Source organism: Rhineura floridana, chromosome 6 (genome assembly GCF_030035675.1).
Source record: "Rhineura floridana isolate rRhiFlo1 chromosome 6, rRhiFlo1.hap2, whole genome shotgun sequence".
NCBI lineage: Eukaryota > Metazoa > Chordata > Lepidosauria > Squamata > Rhineuridae > Rhineura > Rhineura floridana.
In genome coordinates, this window is record NC_084485.1 from 69889786 (window position 1) to 69903957 (window position 14172).

Here is a 14172-nt window from a genome sequence, read left to right on the forward strand (position 1 = left end):
CATTGTCCTGTCTTTTGTTGAGGGAAGATTTGTTGAGATATGGTAATGTACATGCAAAAATTATGCTTGGTGTGTATGTTTGTGATGAAGGGTTGGAAGTAGGGTATATGCAATTTATATGTTTTTATGTACCCCTACAATTTAAAAAAAAGCATAAGTGTTTTGCACACAAAAATTGTCTCTCAAGTCATTTACACACAATCAAGCAAAAGTTTGCATTTTGTCATTTGCAAAAAACTACATAAGCCCCAATCTAGTGCCAATTGTGTAATATTTACTTCTAGGTAACTGTACATAACATTTCAACCAGGGGCTTGTCCACACCGGAGCCCAACTTCATACTAAAGACGCTGCTTTTACCATTGTAATAGATTTTCAGGGTCCACACTTCTTGCTCAATGGTAGCTTCCAATCCACTGTTTTCCATTCACATAAGTAGGATGCAAGTAGGATCCTCTGGGAAGGATTAGTGTCACTGTTTCCTTGTGGCCCCATTCTCTAATTTTACATGTTTACTTCCTCCAGTTGTTTGGGCTTCAAGGCTGAAGCTGGGAGAGCACCTCAGTGTGTAGTTGACAAGAGACAATGAAACTGACTAGACCTCTGCCCCTGCTCGCACTGATAGCATCCCAGGGAAAAGGCTGGCGGAGAAAGGGGGATTAGATATTCTGGAAACAGAGCCCATTACTTGCAAATAATAAACTCACTTGATCAAAATAATAACATGGAGACAGGGAGGGAGGTGGTGGTTGTTGTTCAAAGTGGCTCCTGCTGGACAAAGTTCTTTTGAAAACTATTAAGTATTATCATGGGAAAAAGTGGTGCTGATGAAAATTGCTGATGGGGAAGGGGGAGAGGTGCAAATGGGGAGGGGGTTGCCCACAAGTACTCCCTTCTGCTGCAGCTTCCAGTTACAAAATCACCAGGTAAGTCTAAGTGAGAAACCGGGTAGTCTGGGACAGAGCCCCACAACAACTTGTTGCACTCGTTCAGCTTCCCCAGTCCTGGTGGCTAGGACTGATTTGCAAGCTGATCCTTCTGTTTTCTGAGTGATTTAGACTTTAATTTTTTTCCCAGATGTTCTCTCTCCACCCCTCCTTTCTTGACTGGGGCTTACTTTAAAAACAGGAGAGAACAGCGGAAGTTGCTCTTCAGCCCAGAGGATATGAAATGAAGGGAGGAGGGGGGAGTGGGCGTGGAGAGGGGAACTATTGACACATCCACCTAAGAGCATCGGAGCAAAGCATCTGTAAGGGTCTGATATGAAGTGGAGACATTTTTTTCCTTCCCTTTTTGGATTATATCAGGATTGGGTTAATACTGTTTAAAGGGGGAAACTGTGTGATAGCTTCTGCTTGCTTGCAACATCATGTGAACCATGCAAATTAAAAGAGGATGCAAGTAGCACCAGATACATGGTAAATCACTGTGTGGATAAGCCCCATGTCACACAATCCTATGTGTGATCACGAAAAGTCTCATTGAGTGTAATGGGACTTACTCCCAAGTAAGTCTGTAGAGGATTGACACCTTAAGCAATTAATACTGGAAGAGTGGATCTGTTTCTCTCTTTGGAAATCAACTGCAGTTGAGGTGTGAATGTCCAGCTCTGCACTCAGGAGTTTGTTAAAGGTTTAAGCAATAATAATTATTATTATTATCACTTCCCCACTCCTATTCTTATTAACTTGTGATAAGATGCATGTCCTTTGTGCAAGCTGGGGTTATTTCAGCACTATGTCTGTTACCAAAACTTCTCAAGGTCCTAAACCATATTTTATCTTATCTTAATTTTTTTCAGTAAATGTTTTCATATGAGATTTCCAAGGACAAAGGGTTAATGTTACTTTGCTTTCTAAGGTGCGATTCCTTCAAGGGCCCTGGCCAATTCAGTTTGCTCCCTTCTAGGACATAGATGGGGGAACCTCTGGCCCTCCAAATGCTGCTGGACTACAACAACGACCATAACCCCTAATCGTTGGTCCTGCTGACTGGGGCTGATGGGAGCTGGAGTCCAACAACATCTGGAGGGCCACAGGTTCCCCATCCCTGTTTTTAGACCATCAGAGAATCCATTCAATATGTATTGTTAGTTATATAGAATGGAAGTATTTTTTAAAGTCAGATGGTACAACACTTTTTTTTCTTTTCTTTATTTGCATCTGGATGTTTTTGAAAGCTGCCCCTTGCTAAAGTATCTATTTCATTGAGCTATTGCAGCAGTCCATTTGGAAGAGAATGTCTCATTTAGCTTTCTTTGGCCTTTTTAAAAATTTCAAATGTTTTTTTTTAAAAAACTCAGATTGTGAAAGAGACGCCTCTGAAGCAATGTTTATCTTTGCTATAAACAGTGTCTGCTATAATCAACAACACGACAAGCAGTTTATGTACAGGTTTGAGACATTTGAATGTGCTCGATTTGCTGTGAATCAGAAATGTGAAGTAGAAAAAGAATAGATACAATTGTATGGCATGTTGTTAGCAAACATGTAATTCAGCTTTTTATTAATCCTTCAATTCTCTGCAAAAACACCCCTCTAGCATTTTTTTAGAGCTCAAAGGGCTACAACTGCTCCACGAGCTAGAGGGAGCCCCAGCTGACGAAGCGTCAAGGCCCCAGCTGACAAAGCGTCAAGGCGAGTTAAGCAGCAGAGCGAAAAGAGGGTAAGTAGCTCCCATTTATTCCATTATTTAATTGAAGTAAAACAGCTCAGAGCAATAAGTAATAAGGGCAGCCCAAGGTCACCCTGAGCTAGGAGCCAAATCCTGAAAGAACCTATATCTTAGATCCTAGGAGAAGGAAGCCCATAGAAAGCTAGTTTTCAACACCACCCTAGCAGGAAAGCTTCAGGGCACACTGTAAACAAGGCTAAATTCCAGTCGGAGAGAAGGGGGAAAAGGAAACTCCACCGACACATACAGGGAGAGAGTCAGCTCAGTCCTTGCTAAAAAGGGCAGCTTCAGCCTTCCTGAAACACAACCACAAGCTCTGTTTCCCTAGGTTAAAGAAAGGTCAGGCTGTTCTAGGTGGGAAAACAACAAACACAAAAGACTTGCCTGGAAGGCGCAGCCCCTTGATTAGATTAAAAGCAGCCGAAAGCTTAAACAGCCCCGCCCCTCGCTCAGGAAGGAAGGAAGCCTGAGAGAATACTAAAGAGTTAAGCCCCAGCTGATAGCCATCAGCCTCAAGTAACACAGCATTGGCTGGCAGCAGTAGCTGGGAGGAACCAGCCACACATATAAAGTCAGAGCACCCTAGCGAGGGAGCCTGCTCCACGAGCTAGAGGGAGCCCCAGCTGATGAAGCGTCAAGGCCCCAGCTGACAAAGCGTCAAGGCGAGTTAAGCAGCAGAGCGAGTTCGGCAGCAGGGCGAGGAGGCCAGGGCCCCCCACTCTGCCCGTCTGTTCCCTGACCTCAACTAAACCGCAGTCTCCAACCCATTGACGTAATAAACCTTAAACAAAACTATGCAGGTAAGAAGCCAGCAGGGGTGTGGGGGCTTTCCAGTGTTTTGCACTGCCTGCAGCATGTACGACTATCTGCCTGTTGGACAGAAGTCGTGGGTGTGCTCTCGGTGCAATGAACTCCTGGCTCTCCGGGAACGACTTCATTTCCTTGAGGCCAAGGTGGCGGACCTGGAAAAGCTGAGAGAGGCAGAGAGGTGTGTGGAGGAGGCCTTCAGGGACGTTATAGCTGTGTCCCACTCCAACGATGATAGCTCTCCTGCTATCATGGAGAACGATGGTCTCGGGGAAGGAGAGCATCCAGCTGAGGAAGAGGGAAACGATCCCTTAGAAGGGACCCATTCCTTGGGGGATGAGCAGCTATCCTCTTGTGCCGAGGATATATCTCCAGGGGGTGGAGGGATCCTTGTAGTGGGTGATTCGATCATAGGAACATAGACAGTGGGGTATGTGATGGACGTGTAGACCGCAAGGTGTTTTGCCTGCCTGGTGCGAAGGTTGCGGATATCGCCCATCGTTTAGATAGTTTGGTAGACAGTGCTGGGAAGGAGTCAGTGGTCGTGGTGCACGTTGGCACCAATGACATGGGGAAATGCAGCCGTGAGGTCCTGGAAGCAAAATTTAGGTTGCTAGGTAGGATGCTGAAAGCCAGGACCTCCAAGGTGGCTTTCACTGAAATGCTACCGGTTCCACGCGCAGGACCAGCCAGACAGGCCCAGCTTCGCAGTCTCAATGCGTGGATGAGACGATGGTGTCGGGTGGAAGGGTTCGGATTTGTTAGGCACTGGGGAACATTTTGGGACAAGCCGGGCCTGTACAAAAGGGACGGGCTCCACTTGAACCAGAATGGAACCAGACTGCTGGCACTTAAAATTAAAAAGGTAGCAGAGCAGCTTTTAAACTGACTGAGGGGGGAAACCCGAAAGGAGCTGAGAAAGGTCCGGTTTGGAATAAACCTCCCCCCTCGGATAAAAACCAAAGAAATGATGAAATTTTAAAAGGGGTAGGCCTAGAAGTAGGCATTGTGAGAGCAGGGGCACAGGATATAAATTCAGAAGAGCAAAATTACCACAGGCCTAACCACAAGTGCCAAAGACACTTGAAGAGAGACACTGCTTACAAGTGCCTGTACGCTAATGCTAGGAGCCTCCGAACCAAGATGGGAGAACTGGAGTGCTTGGTCTTAGAGAAGAGCATTGATATAGTGAGCATAACTGAGACCTGGTGGAATGGAGAAAACCAGTGGGATACGGTTATCCCTGGATATAAACTATATCGGAAGGACAGGGAAGGACGTATTGGTGGCGGAGTCGCTCTATACGTGAAAGAAGGCATTGAATCCAGCAAGCTCGAAACCCCAAAAGAGGCAGACTCCTCCACAGAATCATTGTGGGTGGTGATACCGTGCCCCAGGAGGGACTTAATACTGGGAACGATCTATTGTCCCCCTGATCAAAATGCTCAGGGAGACCTTGAGATGAGATATGAAATTGAGGAAGCATCCAAAGTAGGAAATGTGGTAGTAATGGGTGACTTCAACTACCCGGACATAGACTGGCTGCATATGTGTTCCAGTCATGACAAAGAAGCAAAGTTTCTAGATATTCTAAATGATTATTCCCTAGATCAGTTGGTCATGGAACCGACCAGAGGGACGGCAACCCTGGACTTAATCCTCAGTGGGGACCGGGACCTGGTGCGAGATGTAAGTGTTGTTGAACCGATTGGGAGCAGTGACCACAGTGCTATTAAATTAAACATACATGTAACTGGCCAATTGCCAAGAAAATCCAACACGGTCACATTTGACTTCAAAAGAGGAAACTTCACAAAAATGAGGGGATTGGTAAAAAGAAAGCTGAAAAACAAAGTCCAGAGGGTCACATCACTCGAAAATGCTTGGAAGTTGTTTAAAAACACTATATTAGAAGCTCAACTGGAGTGCATACCGCAGATCAGAAAAGGTACCGCCAGGGCCAAGAAGATACCAGCATGGTTAACGAGCAAAGTCAAGGAAGGTCTTAGAGGCAAAAAGTCTTCCTTCAGAAAATGGAAGTCTTGTCCGAATGAAGAAAATAAAAAAGAACACAAACTCTGGCAAAAGAAATGCAAGAAGACAATAAGGGATGCTAAAAAAGAATTTGAGGAGCACATTGCTAAGAACATAAAAACCAACAACAAAAAATTCTATAAATGCATTCAAAGCAGGAGACCATCTAGGGAGACAATTGGACCCTTGGATGATAAGGGAGTCAAAGGTGTACTAAAGAACGATAAGGAGATTGCAGAGAAGCTAAATGAATTGTTTGCATCTGTCTTCACAGTGGAAGATATAGGGCAGATCCCTGAACCTGAACTAACATTTGCAGGAAGGGATTCTGAGGAACTAAGACAAATAGTGGTAACGAGAGAGGAAGTTCTAAGCTTAATGGATAATATAAAAACTGACAAATCACCGGGCCCGGATGGCATCCACCTGAGAGTTCTCAAAGAACTCAAAGGTGAAATTGCTGATCTGCTAACTAAAATATGTAACTTGTCCCTCGGGTCCTCCTCCGTGCCTGAGGACTGGAAAGTGGCAAATGTAACGCCAATCTTCAAAAAGGGATCCAGAGGGGATCCCGGAAATTACAGGCCAGTTAGCTTAACTTCTGTCCCTGGAAAACTGGTAGAAAGTATTATTAAAGCTAGATTAACTAAGCACATAGAAGAACAAGCCTTGCTGAAGCAGAGCCAGCATGGCTTCTGCAAGGGAAAGTCCTGTCTCAGTAACCTATTAGAATTCTTTGAGAGTGTCAACAAGCATATAGATAGAGGTGATCCAGTAGACATAGTGTACTTAGACTTTCAAAAAGCGTTTGACAAGGTACCTCACCAAAGGCTTCTGAGGAAGCTTAGCAGTCATGGAATAAGAGGAGAGGTCCTCTTGTGGATAAGGAATTGGTTAAGAAGCAGAAAGCAGAGAGTAGGAATCAACGGACAGTTCTCCCAATGGAGGGCTGTAGAAAGTGGAGTCCCTCAAGGATCGGTATTGGGACCTGTACTTTTCAACTTGTTCATTAATGACCTAGAATTAGGAGTGAGCAGTGAAGTGGCCAAGTTTGCTGATGTCACTAAATTGTTCAGGGTTGTTAAAACAAAAAGGGATTGGGAAGAGCTCCAAAAAGACCTCTCCAAACTGAGTGAATGGGCGGAAAAATGGCAAATGCAATTCAATATAAACAAGTGTAAAATTATGCATATTGGAGCAAAAAATCTGAATTTCACATATATGCTCATGGGGTCTGAACTGGCGGTGACCGACCAGGAGAGAGACCTCGGGGTTGTGGTGGACAGCACGATGAAAATGTCGACCCAGTGTGCAGCAGCTGTGAAAAAGGCAAATTCCATGCTAGGGATAATTAGGAAAGGTATTGAAAATAAAACAGCCGATATCATAATGCCATTGTATAAATCTATGGTGCGACCGCATTTGGAATACTGTGTACAGTTCTGGTCGCCTCATCTCAGAAAGGATATTATAGAGTTGGAAAAGGTTCAGAAGAGGGCAACCAGAATGATCAAGGGGATGGAGCGACTCCCTTACGAGGAAAGGTTGCAGCATTTGGGGCTTTTTAGTTTAGAGAAAAGGCGGGTCAGAGGAGACATGATAGAAGTGTATAAAATTATGCATGGCATTGAGAAAGTGGATAGAGAAAAGTTCTTCTCCCTCTCTCATAATACTAGAACTCGTGGACATTCAAAGAAGCTGAATGTTGGAAGATTCAGGACAGACAAAAGGAAGTACTTCTTTACTCAGCGCATAGTTAAACTATGGAATTTGCTCCCACAAGATGCAGTAATGGCCACCAGCTTGGATGGCTTTAAAAGAAGATTAGACAAATTCATGGAGGACAGGGCTATCAATGGCTACTAGCCATGATGGCTGTGCTCTGCCACCCTAGTCAGAGGCAGCATGCTTCTGAAAACCAGTTGCCGGAAGCCTCAGGAGGGCCAGTGTTCTTGCACTCGGGTCCTGCTTGCGGGCTTCCCCCAGGCACCTGGTTGGCCACTGTGAGAACAGGATGCTGGACTAGATGGGCCACTGGCCTGATCCAGCAGGCTCTTCTTATGTTCTTATGTTTAACTGTCCATCATTCAGAGTGAGGGCAATTGAATTCAGGAAGTATTGCACTCACTTTAAATTGGCTTTATATAACTTCACTGGCGTAATCATATTGCCAGATCTGAAGGAAACTGAGTTGAGGGTGAGAAGGGAGAATGACATGATAGCAGCAGATGGATGTGAACAGTAAGTGTACAGGATCAATTTGTGGTGATGGTGGGCAGTTCAGGGAGCCTTTACTCATTTCTCTGACTACTTTTGCACTAAAAAAAATACGGTGACAAAATTTCAGTGCAGCACTTATTGCTGCAAGAAAGATATGTCTGTTTTTGTGTGATTGTCAGAGGCGCTTACATGAATGGTGCCCATGATAAGCAGTGTACAATGTACAACATGGTCTTAAAATGCCTTTAAAAGGGGTGTAAAGTAGTTTCCCATACCTAGAACTATTTTAGACCTGTTTTTAAAGGCATTTTAAGACCACAATTACACATTGCATGGCAAACAGGTTCCCAACTCTGTGTTTGCCAGTAAATGGTAATGTGGGAGCAAAAAGGGCATTTACAGGGGTGAATCACTTGGGGAAAGGGATGCTTAACCCTTCCGTCTTCTCCAAATTCTTTCTCCTACAACTGTTCCTTCAGACAGTTTTTGTCTCTGCCAGGCACCAAGACCAGAAATAAACTCAGATTAAGCACTTTCCCTCCTGCCTGTTGATCTACCCTGCAAATATGCCAAACCCTACATTTTTATTGCTATTGCTATTAAGTAGTTATATCCTGCTCTTCTACAAGTACCCAGAGAAGCTTACAAAAAAGAATAAATAAAGAAGTTAATATGCAAATTCATAAACATGATCAAGAGGGGCCTTTTTAACCAAATGGAATACTAACACATTATCATAATAAGCATATCATATCCAAATCTCAATTTATAATCAAGTTTTAGAGTGATGTATATTCTGGAATTCACACATCAATCACACATGTGCCATTTAGACTCCTAAATCCTTCACCCAGTGTTCATCAGTAGAGGCATCATGGCTGACTACAGCATGATGCTTGTCCACACTATGTGACTACAACATCAGCTCACAGTCGTATCTTCCAACAAAAACAATATCTCGTGGTAGTCTATGAGTGTCTCCACCATCCACTAAAAGCCAGGGTGTTAGTTGCATTAACCAGCAAATATAGTGTAGTGGGCCCAGGCCTGTAAAACTCCCTTCCAGCTGAGATTAGAGAGGCACCCTCCTAGCTGAACTTCAGGTGTATGACTAAAATTCTCTTGTTCCAGTAGGCATTTTAAAGTAATGTTTGGTTTTATGATGATTTTTATTGTTCTATTGTTTATCTTATGTATGGCTTGTTTTTGTGTACACTGCTTAGAAATACAAATTATTAAGCTGTATATAAATGTTTAATATAAATAATAATAGAATATTTCTGCAAGCAATTTTCTCTAATGTAATTCATTTTTCAATTTTATTTTCATTAATATTTTTTGAACACTTTCCCCTAATATGTGTATTTTTATACACATTTTTGGTTGGAAAACTGCATCACAAAATGCAGAGAAGTGCAAATATTTGAAAGATACTTGCATTTTGATTTGCACTTTATTTTGGGTAGTGAAAATTAGATAGGTTTATCAAATGTTCCCTCTCCTAGTCTTAAAGCATTGTTTCTACACAAGAAAGATTATTACCTTTCCCCCACTGTGGCTTATAGCAGCTTGGGTAGGTGAGAGGGAGGTGATTGTGGCTGCAGCAAAGGGAGAAACAGTTAGACATTCACTCTCCTTGTATCATGGCCCTGATCCAAATCAGGTTTCCCCTGCAGTTGCTTTTTCAGAAAGAAAAGAACTTTGGGAAGTCACATTTAGATTTGCCCAGATGAAATACCCAGTTATATACCATGAAGAGAGGTGGGGTCAGCTTGTCCTGAGAAAGTAGAAGCTGTACTGGTGGTTTCCTTCTCTCCTGTATAGCAGGCACTGTGTACCATGAGGAGTACTGGTAGCTAATTTCAATAAATCAGCTAGAACTGAAATGACATATAAGTGGAAAGCATCAGATGGTCCTTAACTGTGCAGTCCTAGATATGCCCACTTCAAAATAATCCCCCTTGAGTTCAATGGGATTTAGGCCACATTCACACCAGACACTTATTCAACTATTATTCCACTTTAAACAGTCATAGATTCCCCCAAGGAATCCTGGGAAGTGTAGTTTGTGAAGGGTGCTGAAAGCTGTTAGAAGATTCCTGTTCCCCTCACAGAGCTACAATTCTCAGTTTTCTGGGAAGAGGAAATGACTGTTAAACCACTTTGGCAAACTATATCTCTATGAGGAGATTAGGGGTCTCCTAACAACTCTCAGCACCCTTTGCAAACTATACTTCCCATGATTTTTTGGGGGAAGCCATGACTGTTTAAAGTGGAATAAAAGTGGAATAAATGTCTGGTGTGAATGTGGTCTTACTCTGAGGAAAGTGGGTATACAATTACAACCTTAATTAAAAAGTGGATTAAGAGAATTGAAATACTCTGTATATGTTGGAATTCATCCATCTAGTTAGATTTGGGAGGAGAAATAGGATTAGGTTAAAGAATGTGAAAAGCTGCGATTTTTTTATTCTATTGTAATGTATGCTTCAGTCAAAATATTCCACTTGAAATCTTTTTGCTTGAGATTATAGGGAAGAGGCACCAGAGATCATATCACAAACATACATTGGATAATGGAACAGACCAAGAAATTTCAAAAGAAAATCACCCTGTGTGTTATAGATTACAGCAAAGCCTTTGACTGTGTAGATCATGAAAAACTATGGAATGCTTTAAAAGAAATGGGGGTGCCACAGCATCTGATTGTCCTGATGCACAACCTATACTCTGCACAAGAGGCTACTGTAAGGACAGAATATGGAGAAACCAATTGGTTCCCAATTGGAAAGGGCATGAGACAGGGGTGTATTTTATCACCCTGTTTATTTAATCTATATGCAGAACATATCATAGAGAAAGCGGGATTGGACCAAGATGAAGGAGGTGTGAAAATTGGAGGGAGAAATATCAATAATTTAAGATACACAGACGATACCATACTACTAGCAGAAACCAGTAGTGATTTGAAATGAATGCTGATGAAAGTTAAAGAGGAAAGCATAAAAGCAGGACTACAGCTGAATGTCAAAAAGACTAAAGTAATAACAGAAAATTTCTGTAACTTTAAAGTTGACAATGAGGACATTGAACTTGTCAAGGATTATCAATACCTCGGCACAGTCCTTAACCAAAATGGAGACAATAGTCAAGAAATCAGAAGAAGGCTAGGACTGGGGAGGGCAGCTATGAGAGAACTAGAAAAGGTCCTCAAATGCAAAGATGTATCATTGAACACCAAAGTTAGGATCATTCAGACCATGATATTCCCAATCTCTATGTATGGATGTGTAAACTAAAATGATGAAACTGGGGTTATCAAATTTGGACTCATAATGAGAAGACATGATTCATTAGAAAAGACAATAATGCTGGGAAAAACAGAAGGGAGTAGAAAAAGAGGAAGACCAAACAAGAGAAGGATTGATTCCATCAAGGAAGCCACAGACCTGAATTTACAAGGTCTGAACAGGGTGGTTCATGGCAGATGCTGTTGGAGGTCGCTGATTCATGGGGTTGCCATAAATCGTAATCGACTTGAAGGCACATAACAACAAATGGGAAAATGTATAAATTCTATTTGTAGATACATGAAATGGGGAGGGGAGACATTTTACTGAGGACTATATATTTGGACTAAATAGAATCTGTGCATGCCTCTCTATGTACAGCCATACTATCTGACACTTAATTCCTGTTGTCAAATCATTCCTGTTCCAATTCCTGTTCCAAACCATTCTCGTAACTGTTCTTAATTCCTGTTCTTAATTCCTGTCCCAAACCATTCTCGTAACTGCTCAGATTAATTGCCAGAAATACACCTAATTGATACTCCAACAAATCTCCCCATATGGCAACCAGTAACTCAAAAAGAAATTGCCGGCCTGATTGCCTGTTTGAAACCTGGTAAAGCCCCTGGTCTCGATAATATCTCCTCTGAAATGCTGAAAGCTCACCAAGCTTGGTGGGTCCCCCTTCTTGCAAATCTTTTTACTTTAATTAATAACTCGGGATGTATTCCTGAGTCTTGGCTTGAATCCATTGTAATCCCTATATTTAAAAAAGGGAACAATGAAGACCCTGCAAATTATCGTCCTATCAGTCTCCTTTCCACTATCGGTAAACTGTATGCCTACTATTTAAAAGGGAGGCTCTCCTCATGGCTAGAGGAGGAAAACATTCTTGGGAGGGAGCAGGCAGCCTTCAGGAAAGGTAGGTCTGGGATCGAGCATTGTATGATCCTAAATCATTTAGCCGAAAAATATAAGAATCGCTGGGGCAACGGTCTCTTTGTTGCCTTTGTCGATTTGAAATCGGCTTTTGACTCCATCCCAAGGGAGATACTCTGGGCTAAATTCACTAAATCTACAATCGATAAAAGACTCCTTTTTTTAATTAGTCGTCTTCACCAACACACATTTCTCCGGGTTAGGTGCAGTCGCGATGGTCACCTTACAAATCCTATTAATACTACAAAAGGAGTCAGACAGGGCTGTATCCTTGCCCCGCTATTATTCAATTTTTTCATGAATGACTTGTCTTTACACTGTCAATCCCCGGATTTTCATCCCCCCAAACTAGCGAATTTGCATTGCCCATTGCTATTGTATGCTGATGCTGATGCTCTTCTATCAGTATCTAGAGTAGGACTTAAACGTTTAATTAGAGTCTTTATGAGCTACTGTAATGAAAACAAATTGGTTATAAATTTCTCCAAAACAAAGATTTTAGCCTTTGCTAAACATTCTTCTGCTCATGAATGGACGATCAATACTCATAAAATTGAACAGGTTTCCCATTTTAAATATCTTGGGTTATTATTTCATTCTTCTCTGTCTTGGACTCCTCACATTAGAGGTGCAACGGCTACCGCCAGAAATTCAGCCAATGGCATCCAAAGGTTTTTCTTTACTAAAGGAGGACAGTATATTCCGGCAGCCATCAAGGTTTTCAGATCCAAAACTATTTCCCAACTTCTTTATGGGGCTCCCTTATGGATTGGTGCCTTCAACCCCTCAATGGAGGCAGTTCTATCTTTATTCCTTAGAGAGATTCTAGGTGTTCCCAGATGTGTACCTTCGGCTGCCCTCAGGTTGGAAATCGGTCTGGCCTCACTTAAGTCCCAAGCATGGATGACTGCCCTAAATTTTTGGGTTAAAATGTTTTATGAATACTCTTCTGGTTATCTCCCTTTACTCCGGGAAGATCTTTTTATTTCAAAATGGGCCCAAACATTTATAAACTATCTTGCAAATATTGGCCTTTCAAATGAACATCTGATGACTCAGGATCCAAAATCAGTTAAGCTTTCAATCCTGACTCGTATCAGTGATATGGACCTTCAAAGTTCCATCACTGCAGCCACTTCGACTTGTTCCCCCACTCATTTTGGTTTGAGTTTCGCGCCATCATCCAGCGCCTCTTATCTGGAATACCTTACGATCCCCAAATACCGTCTAGCCTTCATGAAGGCTAGATGTAATTGTCTTCAATCTGCCTTACTAGAAGGGAGATTTCAGCGCATTCCTTATGCAAATCGATTATGCCCATGTGGTGTCAGCGCCATAGAAACCCTATTCCACGTCGTCTTTGAGTGTTCCTTATATGCTGCATTTCGCTCTAAATTTATAATTCCTATTATAAATAAATTCCCTAATAAACCGCTTGACCGCTTACTCTGCTACCTTTTGTCTGCGGCTAACAGGGATACTACCTTGCTTGTAGCCAAATATATTTCTGCGGCTCAATCAGTCCGGAGGGTACTTACCCCTTCAGTTGTTTCCCTCTCCATGTAACTGTTTTTATTGTTTTTATACTTCTCTATGTTTGTATAGATGTATTTTTGTTATAAATGTACATAGCTTTATTTATATAAATGTTTTGGTCTATGACTGTAACAATAAAGAATTTGAATTTGAATTTGAGAAATACACCTCAGGGTAAATAACAAGTCAAGAAGAAGAAGGGAAAACCAAACTGAACCAACAATTAATTTCTTTTCCAAATAGCTGTTATCTCTTATGCCTCATTATGGGCTCATGAGTTTGTTCCCAATGTCATTCCTCTGTCATTATTTGATCCATTTCTACCACTGTAATTACATAAGCAAACTTCTTACTGATATATATGTTTGTTGTCCCTATCTAATACCTGATATCTTTGGTAAATTTCCACTGGAAGCGTATAATATTGATTTAGGATCTGGGATGCAAAAACAACCTTTCTCTTTCAATGCGTGCCTGCTTATCCTAGACTTCAGAAGATGGGGAATAAAGATTATATTCCAAGGTGAAGATGGCTTCCAGTGTAGTCACTTATTTTAGTTTTGTCTACCAATGATTACATATTAACTTTCTGTTTAATTTTTTGGGATGAGGGCATCTAAAGTCACGTATGTTCAGCTAGAGGTGGGAACAGAATGCATCTTATAAAACGGTA